The sequence below is a fragment of the Ranitomeya variabilis genome, chromosome 3 (assembly GCF_051348905.1).
Source record: "Ranitomeya variabilis isolate aRanVar5 chromosome 3, aRanVar5.hap1, whole genome shotgun sequence".
NCBI lineage: Eukaryota > Metazoa > Chordata > Amphibia > Anura > Dendrobatidae > Ranitomeya > Ranitomeya variabilis.
The window spans coordinates 138,281,045-138,294,830 of record NC_135234.1 but is presented as its reverse complement, the minus strand read 5'-3'; the positions used below and the strand labels follow the sequence as shown (position 1 = coordinate 138,294,830).

At 43.2% G+C, this 13,786-nt stretch overlaps 1 protein-coding gene across 2 annotated transcripts in view; it reads left to right on the top strand.

The window, feature by feature from the left end:
- Nucleotides 1–13,786, top strand: part of DHRSX (dehydrogenase/reductase X-linked) — a 531,490-nt gene that overhangs the window by 170,679 nt on the left and 347,025 nt on the right. The window lies entirely within an intron of this gene.

Below are 13,786 nucleotides of genomic sequence, written 5' to 3'. Positions count from 1 at the left end.
TTAGGGTTAAGGTTAGGGTTGGGATTAGGGTTGGTATAAGGGTTAGGTTTGAGGTTAGGGTTGAGATTAGCATTAGGGGTGTGTTGGGCTTAGGGTTTTGATTAGGGTTAGGGTTGGGATTAGGGTTAGGGGTGTTTTGGGGTTAGGGTTGTGATTAGGGTTATGGTTAGGGTTGTGATTAGAATTATGGATTGGGTTGGGGTTAGGGGTGTGTTGGGGTTAGGGTTGGAGTTAGAATTGCTAACGCGACAGCCAATTTTGCGCTCAAAAAGTCAAATGATGCTCCCTCCCTTCTGAACTCTGCCGTGCGCCCAAACAGTGGTTTACCCCCACATATGGGGCATCAGTGTACTCAGGACTAATTGAACTACAACTTTTGGGGTCCAGTTTCTCCTGTTACCCTTGTTTCAGTTCCTGTGAAGCACGTAAAGGGTTAATAAACTTCTTGAATGTGGTTTTGACCACCTTGAGGGGTGTAGTTTTTAGAATGGTATCAAGTTTGGGTATTTTTTTGTCATGTACACCCCTCAAAGTGACTTTAAATGTGAGATGGTCCCTAAAAAAATGGTTTTGTAAATATGAAAAATCGCTGGTCAACTTTTAACCCTCATAACTTCCTAACAAAAAAAATTGTTTCCAAAATTGTGCTGATGTAAAGTAGACATGTGGGAAATGTTATTTATTAAGTATTTTGTGTCACATATCTCTCTGATTTAAGGGCATAAAAATTCAAAGTTTGAAAATTGCTAAATTTTGAAAATTTTCGCCATATTTCCATTTTTTTTTCATAAGTAATATCGAAGAAATGTTATCACTATCATGAAGTACAATATGTCACGAAAAAACAGTCTCAGAATCAGTGGGATCCGTTAAAGTGTTCCAGAGTTATAACCTCATAAAGTGACAGTGGTCAGAATTGTAAAAATTGGCTCCGTCATTAAGTACCAAATTGTCTCTGTCACTTAAGGTACCTTCACACGAAACGACGCTGCAGCGATAGCGACAACGATGCCGATCGCTGCAGCGTCGCTGTTTGATCGCTGGAGAGCTGTCACACAGACCGCTCTCCAGCGACCAACGATGCCGAGGTCCCCGGGTAACCAGGGTAAACATCGGGTTGCTAAGCGCAGGGCCACGCTTAGCAACCCGATGTTTTCCCTGGTTACCAGCGTAAAATGTAAAAAAAACAAACAGTACATACTCACCTGCGCGTCCCCCGGCGTCCGCTTCCTGCACTGACTGACTGACTGAGCGCCGGCAGTAGCAGGGCACAGCGGTGACGTCACCACTGTGCTGTGCTTTCACTTTCACTTTGCGGCGCTCAGTCAGTGTGGGAAGCAGACGGCGGGGGATGCGAATGTAAGTATGTACTGTTTGTTTTTTTTACATTTTACACTGGTAACCAGGGTAAACATCGGGTTACTAAGCGCGGCCCTGCGCTTAGTAACCCGATGTTTACCCTGGTTACCAGTGTAAAATATCGCTGGTATCGTTGCTTTTGCTGTCAAACACAACGATACACGGCGATCGGACGACCAAATAAAGTTCTGAACTTTATTCAGCGACCAGCGACATCACAGCAGGATCCTGATCGCTGCTGCGTGTCAAACTAAACGATATCGCTAGCCAGGACGCTGCAACGTCACGGATCGCTAGCGATATCGTTACAAAGTCATTTCGTGTGAAGGTACCTTAAGGGGTTAAAGGACAGTAGTCCCACAGGCAGGGGGCAGAGTATACAGTGTTTGTTTGTTTTTTGCACAGTGCGCAGTCACTATCTGTTCCTCACTCCGAGCATAATGCACAGGCCGGATCACGTGTTGTATCGGCCAATCACAGTATTGCCAATACTTGGCATAGCTTTGATGGCTTCGGAAGTGCCCATAGCCTAAAAGTTTGTTGATTGGCTGCTCTGCAGCCTTTCAACAACCTATATTAGACTGGCCAACCCTTACAGGAAACCATACATACAATAAAAAATTCAGGTTCGTTCATCAAAACTCTTGGTAAGGCACATTTCGAACCTCGTTGGTCTTTTACCAAAGCTTTAGTAAAGAACCTAAACTGGCACAATAATGTATTATGTGTCCACTCATTCTTGCGAATCAGTGTTGTGTAAAATTATATACGTGACTCACTCCACTTTTCCAGTGATCAACCAGGTTAGGAAAACTGGATCAATAGATTGTTGAGTTGTCTTTAGACTAATAAATGATTGTCCAGCTGTAAAAGCCTAAAATGTTGGATTTCTATTAATGATGAGAGAGTATACTCGTTGCTCGGGTTTTCCCGAGCACGCTCGGGTCATCTCCGAGTATTTGTGACTGCTCGGAGATTTAGTTTTCCTTGCCTCAGCTGCATGATTTACAGCTGCTGGACAGCCTGAACACATGAGGGGATTCCCTAACAAACAGGCATTCCTCACATGTATTCAGCCTGTCTAGCAGCCGTAAATCAGGCAGCTGTGGCAACGAAAACTAAATCTCCGAGCACTCACAAATACTCGGAGACCACCCGAGCGTGCTCGGGAAAACACGAGCAACGAGTATACTCGCTCATCACTAATTTCTATTAATAAGCATTGAAACAATAGAAACAACAAATAGTTAAATGGAATTTGTCTTGAGACTCAAACCCCTAATCAGTTTATAGAGTCATGTAGCTCTTTGGAAGATAAGCTAATCTATACAATATTTTTTTATGATGCACTGATTCATGGCCACAAAATCCACACTTTAATCCAAGAGTCCTAAGTGCTTTTGCTATAATAAAAGCACTTCCTGAGTATCTGCCTCCCCAGTTCTAGTATCTGCCTAGCACCTCCTTCTGCTTACCTGAGAACTCACTGGCTAGATTACACAACTATTGCACTATTACTATTGTCAGTCAAGCAAAAGAGGTGACCCTAAGCTGGTAATAGAGCGGGGGAGGCAGAGACTCAGGATGTGCTCCAATGACACCCAGAGCACTTAGGCTATGTGCACACGCTGCGGATTTTGCTGCGGATCCGCAGCGTTTCCGTAGCTGCGGATCCAGAGCAGTTTCCCATGCGTTTACAGTACAATGTAAACCTATGGGAAATGTAATCCGCAGTGCACATGCTGCGGAAAAAAATGTGCAGAAACGCAGCGGGTTACATTCCGCAGCATGTCAATTCTTTGTGCGGATTCCGCAGAGGTTTTACACCTGGTCCATTATAGAAAACTGCAGTGGAATCCGCACAAAACCGCGGTAAATCCACAATAAATCCGCAGGAAAAAAGCAGTGCTTTTGCCCTGCGGATTTATCAAATCCGCTGCGGAAAAATCGGCAGTGGACCTTTCTACGTGTGCACATACCCTTAAACCTTATTTTCATATGGAATAAACTGTGGATTTTTCAGCTATGAAGAAGCAAATTTTATGCATAAAAGTATAACGTGGCTTATTTCTTGAAAAATAGGAAGTATATAACCATATAACCTGTTTGGGGGAAGGATTCGTTCTCATGACAGATTTTCTTTAAAGATGCTTAAAATTAAATTTTGCAATGAAAAGTGTCTTATTTTCTTGATGATTCTTTAGGATTATTGAACCTGATGATTAAGTAATTGGTTTCATTTAACACTTACAATTTGATGTGGCGTTATATCCATTTAATACACCTCAGTAATCCTGTGTAGGACAGAAATATACTCTACACCCAAATACATGCACAGGAAATATATACAGTATAAAAAGGGGTAAATAATAGAGGACGAAAAAAAGAGGGCTTGTGTCTTTGTACAATCAGATTAAAAGCTAATGCAGGGGTGTCATAGAATGTGGACTTTACTTGGGTCATCTCAATCTTCTGCCACTACTTCCTCCATCCGTATTATGAATTTGACCACCGTTGCTAACTCTTCTACAATCAGAGAGTCACTTTTTCCCCAATGCCAATCAATGTAATTTTCCATGACTGCCAGTCGCTTACAAATACGAAGCAATTAAAAAAAAAAAAGCTGGGTGATAACCTGGCTTGTAAATGCTAAAATGTCATAATTAAACTAAAACATAGGAGGTATGAACGCTAACAGCGAAACAACCAAAAAGAATTTTTAACTTGACAGGATCATAAAAATTAAAGATTTATATATTTGGAGTGTCTTGTTTTAATGAGAAAATGCTCAAAGTTGTTCTGAAGAAAGGAAAAAAGGTTTTATATCAACTACACTAGACGCCGTTCCATTCTCCATTCTCTGTTTACCCCAGTCTCAGGCACCCACCATTGTTGTTCTTCTCTTTACTTCTTGGATACTTGAAGATTAACCAAGACTACTCCTAATGTTATGGTATTCTTTGCCCCCCAAGAAAAAAAAAACAAAGACACAATCACATGGCCTATCTCCAAAACAATGTTCTGCAACCAGATACAACATATGGCTGCACATATGTATGGAAGACGTGGCACCGGTGTGAACCAGCCTTCTCTGCTGTATGTAAAGCAGAAGATTAATAATATTCTTCATGTTAATCAGGTAAACATTCCAAGTCCACATGCTAAATATCTCAACATATACAATGTGACGTTCTGTGCAGTATTGATGCTGTAGTGTTTTTCTAAGTCTCTCGTGCTAAGAAAATTACAATGGGAAAGAAAGCACTTAGGTTACATAAGTGTCTTCTCTGCGACTATCTCAGAAAAGTCTTTCCTCCCCATTCTTCCTACAAGCCCATGTTGCTACTTCCCAGTGGAGAAGTGTGGCTATTTTCAGCTCTTCAGTTCTTGTTACAAAAGAAAAAAACATGGAAAACAAAACAGATAGAGGCAAGAATAGGAAAAAAGACAACATGATCAAAACTCCCTCAATAATCAGTAAAAGACATCTGAATTCTCAAACAAAGTTTTGAAAACCACAAATTGCCTACATATATGTATGTGTGTATATATATTTGTACAGTATTTGTAATATATATGTATATATATATTTAGTACAGACTAAAAGTTTGGACACACCTCATTTAAAGATTTTTCTGTATTTTCATGACTATGAAAATTGTACATTCACACTGAAGGCATCAAAACTATGAATTAACACGTGGAGTTATATATTTAACAAAAAAGTGTGAAACAACTGAAAATATATCTTATATTCTAGGTTCTTTAAAGTAGCCACCTTTTGCTTTGATGACTGTTTTGCACACTCTTGGCATTCTCTTGATGAGCTTCAAGAGGAAGTCACCGGGAATAGTTTTCACTTCTCAGGTGTGCCCTGTCAGTGGGATTTCTTGCCTTATAAATGGGGTTGGGACCATCAGTTGTGTTGTGCAGAAGTCTGGTGGATACACAGCTGATAGTCCTACTGAATAGACTGTTAGAATTTGTATTCTGGCAAGAAAAAAGCAGCTAAGTAAAGAAAAACGAGTGGCCATCATTACTTTAAGAAATGAAGGTCAGTCAGTCCAAAAAATTGGGCAAACTTTGAAAGTGTCCCCAAGTGCAGTGGCAAAAACCATCAAGCGCTACAAAGAAACTGGCTCACATGAGGACCGCCCCAGGAAAGGAAGACCAAGAGTCACCTCTGCTTCTGAGGATAAGTTTATCCGAGTCACCAGTGTCTGAAATGGCAGGTTAACAGCAGCTCAGATTAGAGACCAGGCCAATGCCACACAGAGTTCTAGCAGCAGACACATCTCTACAACAACTGTTAAGAGGAGACTTTGTGCAGCTGGCCTTCATGGTAAAATAGCTGCTAGGAAACCACTGCTAAGGACAGGCAACAAGCAGAAGAGACTTGTTTGGGCTAAAGAACACAAGGAATGGACATTAGACCAGTGGAAATCTGTGCTTTGGTCTGATGAGTACAAATTTGAGATCTTTGGTTCCATCCACTGTGTCTTTGTGCGACGCAGAAAAGGTGAACGGATGGACTCTACATGCCTGGTTCCCACCGTGAAGCATGGAGGAGGAGGTGTGATGGTGTGGGGGTGCTTTGATGGTGACACTGTTGGGGATTTATTCAAAATTGAAGGCATACTGAACCATCATGGCTGCCACAGCATCTTGCAGCGGCATGCTATTCCATCCGGTTTGCGTTTAGTTGGACCATCATTTATTTTTCAACAGGACAATGACCCCAAACACACCTCCAGGCTGTGTAAGGGCTATTTGACCAAGAGGGAGAGTAATGGAGTGCTACGCCAGATGACCTGGCCTGTTGTGGATTCTGTTTTTGGGCTCCCTCTGGTGGTTACGGCTGGTACTGGGTGACTTTGGTGGGTTGCGGTCTCTGGTTTCCACCTGTCCATCAGAGGCTGGGTATTTCCTATTTAACCTGGCTTTCCTGTCATTCCCTTGCCGGCTATCAATGTACTCAGATGTGCTCAGTTTGGTTCCTGACTACCTGCTCCCAGATCTCTCAGGATAAGCTAAGTTTTGTTTTTCAGTTGTTTGGTTTTTTTGTCCAGCTTGCTAATTATGACTCTATGCTAGCTGGTAGCTCTAGTGGGCTGAGGTTCTCCCCATGTGCCATGAGTTGGCACATGGGTTCTTGTAATCTCAGGATGGTTTTTGATTAGGGTTTTTTGCTGACCGCTCAGACCCCTTTTGTATCATTCTGCTTTCTAGTTATAGCGGGCCTCATTTTGCTAAATCTATTTTCATCTCTATGTGCGTGCCTTCCTCTCATTTCACCGTCAATACATGTGGGGGGCAACTATACCTTTTGGGGTTAATTCCTCTTGAGGCAAGCTAGGTCTTTATTTCCTCTGCAGTGCTAGTTAGCTCTTAGGCTGGCGCGTGGCGTCTAGAATCAACGTAGGCACGCTCCCTGGCTATTTCTAGTTGTGTTTGTCAGGAGTAGGGCAGCGGTCAGCCCAGATTCCATCACCCTAGAGCTCGTCCGTTATTTATGTTATTTTGCTTGTCCAGTGCGATTCCCAGCCATTGGGATCCATGACAGTATAGCCGGCACACAAAGTGTTAATTGTTTGGGCTGAAGCAGGAGAAAAAGAAGTGTTGAAGGGAATTTTTTTTTTTTTTTTTTTTCCCCTCAGAGTTTTGCTGCCTAGCCCTTAATTGCTGTCTAGCTGCTTCTTACCTCCTCTTAACCCTTGAATGGCTCTGACCTTAGCTGTTTAACATGGATGTCCAGAGTTTGGCTTCCAGCCTGAGTAATCTTGCTACAAAAGTTCAAAACATACAGGATTTTGTTGTTCACACTCCCATGTCTGAACCTAGAATTCCTATTCCAGAGTTTTTTTTTGGAGATAGATCTACCTTCCTGAATTTCAGGAACAATTGCAAATTGTTTCTTTCTTTGAAATCTCGCTCCTCTGGAGACCCTGCTCAGCAGGTTAAGATTGTAATATCTTTCCTGCGGGGCGACCCTCAGAATTGGGCATTTGCATTGGCACCAGGGGATCCTGCATTGCTCAGTGTGGATGCGTTTTTTCTGGCACTGGGATTGCTCTATGAGGAACCTAACCTGGAGATTCAGGCTGAAAAGGCTTTATTAGCCCTCTCTCAGGGGCATGATGAAGCGAAAGTATATTGTCAAAAATTTCGGAAATGGTCGGTGCTTACTCAGTGGAATGAGTGCGCCCTGGCTGCAAACTTCAGAGATGGTCTTTCTGAGGCCATTAAGGATATTATGGTGGGGTTCCCTGCGCCTACAGGTCTGAATGAGTCTATGGCTATGGCCATTCAGATTGATCGGCGTTTACGGGAGCGCAAACCTGTGCACCAGTTGGCGGTGTCTTCTGAACAGGCACCTGAGACTATGCAATGTGATAGAATTCAGTCCAGAAGTGAACGGCAAAATTATAGGCGGAAAAATGGATTGTGTTTTTATTGTGGTGATTCAGCTCATGTTATATCAGCATGCTCTAAACGCACAAAAAAGGTTGATAAATCTTTTGCCATTAGTACTCTGCAGTCTAAGTTCATTTTGTCTGTAACTCTGATTTGTTCACTGTCATCCATTTCCGTTGATGCCTATGTGGATTCGGGCGCTGCCATGAGTCTTATGGATTGGTCATTTGCCAAACGCTGCGGTTTTAGTCTGGAGCCTCTGGAAGTTCCTATTCCTTTGAAGGGAATTGACTCTACACCATTGGCTATGAATAAACCGCAGTACTGGACACAAGTGACCATGCGCATGACTCCCGTTCATCAGGAGGTGATTCGCTTCCTTGTACTGTATAATTTACATGATGTACTAGTGCTTGGTTTGCCATGGTTACAAACTCATAATCCTGTCCTGGATTGGAAAACAATGTCTGTGTTAAGCTGGGGATGTCAGGGGGTTCATGATGATGCACCTCTGATTTCAATCGCTTCATCTACTCCTTCTGAGGTCCCTGCGTTTTTGTCTGACTATCGGGATGTTTTTGAGGAGCCTAAGCTCAATTCGCTCCCTCCTCATAGGGATTGTGACTGTGCTATAGAATTAATTCCTGGCAGTAAGTTCCCTAAGGGTCGTTTATTTAATCTGTCAGTGCCAGAGCATACTGCTATGCGGAATTATATTAAGGAGTCCTTGGAAAAGGGACATATTCGTCCATCTTCGTCCCCTCTGGGAGCAGGTTTTTTTTTCGTGGCAAAAAAAGATGGTTCCCTGAGGCCTTGTATAGATTATCGCCTTCTGAATAAGATTACAGTCAAATATCAGTATCCATTGCCATTATTGACTGATTTGTTTGCTCGCATTAAGGGGGCTAGGTGGTTCACTAAGATAGATCTTCGCGGTGCGTATAATCTTGTGCGGATAAAACAGGGTGATGAGTGGAAAACCGCATTTAATACGCCTGAGGGCCATTTTGAGTATTTGGTAATGCCTTTTGGACTTTCTAATGCTCCTTCAGTCTTTCAGTCCTTTATGCACAATATTTTCCGTGAATATCTGGATAAGTTTATGATTGTGTATTTGGATGATATTTTGGTGTTTTCTGATGACTGGGAGTCTCATGTTCTACAGGTCAGGAAGGTGTTTCAAGTCCTGCGGGCCAATTCTCTGTTTGTGAAGGGCTCAAAATGTCTCTTCGGAGTCCAGAAAATTTCTTTTTTGGGGTACATTTTTTCTCCTTCTACTATTGAGATGGATCCCGTCAAGGTTCAGGCGATTTGTGACTGGACACAACCTACATCTGTTAAGAGTCTTCAGAAGTTCTTGGGTTTTGCTAATTTTTATCGTCGGTTCATTACTAATTTTTCCAGTGTGTTAAACCTTTGACTGATTTGACTAAAAAGGGTGCTGATGTTGCTAATTGGTCTCCTACGGCTGTGGAGGCCTTTCAGGAACTTAAGCGCCGGTTTTCTTCTGCTCCTGTGTTATGTCAACCAGATGTTTCACTTCCTTTTCAGGTTGAGGTTGATGCTTCCGAGATTGGAGCGGGGGCGGTTTTGTCACAGAGAAGTTCCAATGGCTCGGTGATGAAGCCATGTGTGTTCTTTTCTAGAAAATTCTCGCCCGCCGAGCGCAATTATGATGTGGGTAATCGGGAGCTTTTGGCCATGAAGTGGGCATTTGAGGAGTGGCGTCATTGGCATGAGGGTGCTAGACATCGTGTGGTGGTCTTGACTGATCACAAAAATCTGATTTACCTTGAGTCTGCCAGGCGTCTGAATCCTAGACAGGCTCGTTGGTCGTTGTTTTTTTCTCGTTTCAATTTTGTGGTTTCATACCTGCCAGGTTCAAAGAATGTGAAGGCAGATGCTCTTTCCAGGAGTTTTGTGCCTGACTCTCCTGGAGACTCTGGGCCTACTGGTATCCTTAGGGATGGGGTAATATTGTCCGCCGTCTCCCCAGACTTGCGACGTGCATTGCAGGAGTTTCAGGCGAATAAACCTGATCGTTGTCCACCAGAAAGACTGTTTGTTCCGGATGATTGGACCAGTAGAGTCATCTCCGAGGTCCATTCTTCTGTGTTGGCTGGTCATCCTGGAATATTTGGTACTAGAGACTTGGTGGCCAGGTCTTTTTGGTGGCCTTCCTTGTCAAGGGATGTGCGCACCTTTGTGCAGTCTTGTGAAGTGTGTGCTCGGGCTAAGCCTTGCTGTTCTCGGGCCAGTGGGTTGTTGTTATCCTTGCCTATCCCGAAGAGGCCTTGGACGCACATTTCCATGGATTTTATTTCTGATCTCCCTGTCTCACAGAAAATGTCCGTTATCTGGGTTGTGTGTGACCGCTTTTCTAAGATGGTTCATTTGGTACCCTTGCCTAAGTTGCCTTCCTCCTCTGCAGTTGGTCCCTTTATTTTTTCTGAACGTGGTTCGTTTGCATGGGATTCCGGAGAATATCGTTTCTGACAGGGGATCCCAGTTTGTGTCTAGATTTTGGCGGACGTTTTGTGCTAAGATGGGCATTGATTTATCTTTCTCGTCTGCATTCCATCCTCAGACGAATGGCCAGACGGAGCGAACTAATCAGACCTTGGAAACTTATTTAAGGTGTTTTGTTTCTGCTGATCAAGATGACTGGGTTGCCTTTTTGCCACTGGCCAAATTTGCCCTTAATAATCGGGCTAGTTCTGCTACTTTGGTCTCTCCTTTCTTTTGTAATTCGGGGTTTCATCCTCGTTTTTCCTCTGGTCAGGTGGAGCCTTCGGATTGTCCTGGAGTGGACGTGGTGGTGGACAGGTTACATCAGATTTGGAATCAGGTGGTGGACAATTTGAAGTTTTCTCAGGAGAAGACTCAGCAGTTTGCTAATCGCCGTCGCCGCGTGGGTCCCCGACTTCTTGTTGGGGACTTGGTGTGGTTGTCTTCTCGTTTTGTCCCTATGAAGGTCTCTTCTCCTAAGTTCAAGCCTTGGTTCATCGGTCCTTATAAGATCTTGGAGATTCTTAACCCTGTGTCTTTTCGTTTGGATCTCCCAGCATCGTTTGCTATTCATAATGTGTTCCATCGGTCGTTATTGCGGAGGTATGAGGTGCCCGTTGTTCCTTCGGTTGAGCCTCCTGCTCCGGTGCTGGTGGAGGGAGAATTGGAGTATGTTGTTGGGAAGATCTTGGATTCTCGTGTTTCCAGACGTAAACTCCAGTATTTGGTTAAGTGGAAGGGTTATGGTCAGGAGGATAATTCCTGGGTGGTCGCCTCTGATGTTCATGCGACTGATTTGGTCCGTGCCTTCCATAGAGCTCATCCTGATCGCCCTGGGGGTTCTCGTGAGGGTTCGTGACCCCTCCTCAAGGGGGGAGTACTGTTGTGGATTCTGTTTTTGGGCTCCCTCTGGTGGTTACGGCTGGTACTGGGTGACTTTGGTGGGTTGCGGTCTCTGGTTTCCACCTGTCCATCAGAGGCTGGGTGTTTCCTATTTAACCTGGCTTTCCTGTCATTCCCTTGCCGGCTATCAATGTACTCAGATGTGCTCAGTTTGGTTCCTGACTACCTGCACCCAGATCTCTCAGGATAAGCTAAGTTTTGTTTTTCAGTTGTTTGGTTTTTTTGTCCAGCTTGCTAATTATGACTCTATGCTAGCTGGTAGCTCTAGTGGGCTGAGGTTCTCCCCATGTGCCATGAGTTGGCACATGGGTTCTTGTAATCTCAGGATGGTTTTTGATTAGGGTTTTTTGCTGACCGCTCAGACCCCTTTTGTATCATTCTGCTTTCTAGTTATAGCGGGCCTCATTTTGCTAAATCTATTTTCATCTCTATGTGCGTGCCTTCCTCTCATTTCACCGTCAATACATGTGGGGGGCAACTATACCTTTTGGGGTTAATTCCTCTTGAGGCAAGCTAGGTCTTTATTTCCTCTGCAGTGCTAGTTAGCTCTTAGGCTGGCGCGTGGCGTCTAGAATCAACGTAGGCACGCTCCCTGGCTATTTCTAGTTGTGTTTGTCAGGAGTAGGGCAGCGGTCAGCCCAGATTCCATCACCCTAGAGCTCGTCCGTTATTTATGTTATTTTGCTTGTCCAGTGCGATTCCCAGCCATTGGGATCCATGACACTGGCCTCTACAGTCACCAGACCTGAATCCAATCGAGATGGTTTGGGGTGAGCTGGACCGCAGAGTGAAGGCAAAAGCGCCACCAAGTGCTAAGCATCTCTTGGAACTCCTTCAAGATTGTTGGAAGACCATTCCCGGTGACTACCTCTTGAAGCTCATCAAGAGAATGCCAAGAGTGTGCAAAGCAGTCATCAAAGCAAAAGGTAGCCACTTTGAAGAACCTAGAATATAAGACGTAATTTCAGCTGCTTCACATTTTTTTGTTAAGTATATAATTCCACATGTGTTAATTCATAGTTTTGATGCCTTCAGTGTGAATGTACAATTTTCATTATATATATATAAAACACATAACTTATACAGTCTACGGTGTCCATAAAGAGACTAAAAATGTCCTATGTGCATAACATTAACCTTTGTTAACATCTGTCTTTCTCTCTCTCTCTCTCTATATATATATTTATACAGTATATAAGTTATTTGCCTTCACGTACATGAGTATGTATCAGTCACATGGGACCTTTGTCAAGTGAAGAAAAAGTGCAGTTTTTCTTGGTTTGACAAAGGCCCTGTGTGGCTGAAATGTTGCAATTTTTCCTTTGTGTACACTGGGGTCAATAAAAATAATTTTTAATTAATTTGAATTTTTGGAGTGCTCCAGTAAGCTAGTGGGAATAATTAAAAAAACTTGTTACCTGCAGATTAACCCTGTATCAGCAGGTAGGCTTCATTCACACTTTAGTATTTTTGCATGAGTATTTCATCAGTATTTGTATGCCAAAGCAAGAAGTGTCTCCAAAACACAGAACAGGTGTCAATCTTTCAATTATAGATTTTCTCTGTAAGTTCCACTACTGGCTTTGGCATGCAGACACTGATGCAAAATACTGACTAATATATGAGGCCTATGTAGCGTTTGTGGAGGTGACAGGTTCCATTTGATGCTTTCACTTGAAAATCCTCAAAGTTCCTCTCCTATCCCTTTCATGGATTTCACCCGCCAGCTGAAATTTTATGAAAATTGACTATGGGGTTTGTAATTGGGGGTATCTAATAGACACCACTCCATTACTAACCACTGGGCTTGATGTCAGTGGACAAAAAACAACTGACATCAACCACACCACTATTATCCCACTTGCCACCACACCAGAGCAAGTTGGAAGAGTGGTGGCTAATAGTGATGAGCGAATATACTCGATACTCGAGATTTCCCGAGCACGCTTGGGGGTCCTCCGAGTATTTTTTAGTGCTCAGAGATTTAGTTTTCATTGCCGCAGCTGAATGATTTACATCTGTTAGCCAGCATAAGTACATGTGGGGGTTTCCTGGTTGCTAGGGAATCCCCACATGTAATCAAGATGGCTAACAGATGTAAATCATTCAGCTGCGGCAATAAAAACTAAATCTCCGAGCACTTAAAAATACTCGGAGGACCCCCAAGCGTGCTCGGGAAATCTCGAGTAACGAGTATATTCCCTCATCACTAGTGGCTAAGTATCAGAATTGGAACATCTAATGGGTGTGCCATTTGTGGGGTTGCTAAGGGTTGATGCTTTTAGTCTGGGATGGGGCCATGGCCCCGTCCCAGCCTATTAATATCAGAAGCATATGTTTATGAATAAGCAGGCACCGTCAATCAATGCAAGAATACTGGGATCACCCAATGCATACAAAACAACAGAGCACAAATCAAAGAAAAAGTGTATGCATAAAAAAGAAGGGGATCACCAAAAGGATTTTTTTTTTTTAAGTGTTTTATAAGAATTCTTTTTATTGAAAACCACCACATACAAAAACCGTTAAAAACATTTAAAAAATACACAACTCCGATTACAATCAAAAGAGCATGGGCCATACAAATGATGTGTACAATACA